Consider the following 2,069-nt stretch of genomic DNA (forward strand, 5'->3'; position numbering starts at 1 on the left):
AGATGATTACAAACTCTATCCGCCCTACGCACATGGCTACAGGGGTCAGCACACTCAGCTGTGGATTTCTACCCTAGGCCTCTGCACACTTAATTGTAGAGCCTCTACCTACGCTACGACACGTAACTTATACCTCTCTTCTAATCGCTCAAGACTTCTTACTTGTACCAAACTTATGTATGACTACTTATAGCTTACTTACTTAGCTCTTCTTATGCAATCGCATGGTCCACGAACCATGGGTAGATCTTTACAGTTGACTTTACACTTTACAAAATAAGGGTGGACAACCCTTTATGACTTATGACACCTTTGCGCTCACCGACCACAAAATGCGGAGACTTTACACTTTTATTACAAAATTTGACCCAAAACATGTGCTTTTAGCCCCAAAACTATCCTTGGGGGATCTCATTTCCAACACTCTCTCAATGTTTTACATACTTGTTCCATGTATGGCTTGAGTAACTCCTTTGTATCATCTCTTTGCTTGAATTTCTGGAAGAGTTATCTTTCTGACTTTTTCTAAATCAACCTTCAATGACTCCAATTTAGACATAAGGGCATTGCATGTAGTCTGATTCAACCTTTCCTTCTCCTTATATGCTAAATTCTTATCTAAAGCCAACATTGAAAACAAATATTAAAAAATTGTGTCCTTAAGAGAACTTGTAATATCCATGAAACAAGTGAAAAAGAAAAATATTACAATGTACATTTTCTCTCCTCTTCTAGCACAACAATATGCAAACATTGCTTCCACTCTAAAACTCTCCTAACTACAAGAAAGATAAACTTAAAATTTCATTAAAGTACTCTCATACATATATTATCTAGAATTATAATCTTGCAGTCTAACACAACCAAGCCAGACAACCTATTTTATTAGTCCCTACCATGGCAAAGACTATAATTTTCAGCTAGTCAAAAGTGTTTTTCTTTTATTTTACTCATAAATAATTTTTCAATGATTTTGTTAGCAGTCTTCAATCGATTGTAAAAAAATTCCAACTCGCGGTTTTTGGGAGAGAGGTAATATGAAAGGACATGAAAATTGTGCATATTCTATTGTGTATCTCATATATAAGTGCATGTTTTAGTCTCTATTAAAAACATGCATTACTACTAAAATATATCAACGATTATTACTTGTTAAAATGCATTTCAAAGAAAAAATGATTAATGTGAGACATGGTTATGAGAACAAGTTCATCTATTTATAGTAAAAAACCTTTGTAACAAACATCAATTGTTTATTGGATAAAACCTTAACATTCACCAAATTGGAAAATAAAATTTGTTTAGATAAAGGAAGACTAGTATTTATAAGATGAAATTCAAAGAAATAATTATTAATGCCAACCATAATAATGAGAACAACTCCAACTATTTCTTGTACCAAATATTCAGGAAAACACCAGTTGTTTATTAAACAAAACCTTAGAGTTCACCATACTAGAAAATAAAAAATATGTTTAGATAAAATAAAGACTAGTAGTTTTAAGATGTAATCCAAAGAAAAAATTATTAATTCTACTCACAACAATGAGAACAATGACAACTGATTATTGTACAAAACCTTTGCAACAACACCAACTGCTTATTTAATGAAGTATTAGCATTCACCAAACTAGAAAATAAAATATGTTTAGATAAAATGAATCCTATCCTTCATCAGAATGATGCTTTGAATGATGTATGATACTTTATTTATTGGTTGAAAGAACTTGAAAATGAGCACATTGATAGTTGTATGTCCTATAATGCTACCCAAAAACCTCTAAAACAACATAAAATGAACAAGCACCATTCCCCTAAACCAAAAATTTTAAAGGGCCTCTCTAAAAAATGGTAGTTGCATGCATAAACTCAGTCAATCTTCACTAATGAGTATATTGTTTGCAAAAACTAGATGCATGCATAGAAACCTATTGTACCAGTCAAAATAAAAAAAGAGATTATGAAATGATGGTCATCTAGCCAAAATACTAAATTCTAGAAACAATATTTATCATCTCCAGCTTGGTGAAGAAATAGAATATGACATAGAGAAGTCTGTAGTTAAATAA

Source organism: Pinus tabuliformis, chromosome 4_2, assembly GCF_031772625.1.
Source record: "Pinus tabuliformis cultivar Carrire ecotype Pingquan chromosome 4_2, CPIR1, whole genome shotgun sequence".
Lineage (NCBI taxonomy): Eukaryota > Viridiplantae > Streptophyta > Pinopsida > Pinales > Pinaceae > Pinus > Pinus tabuliformis.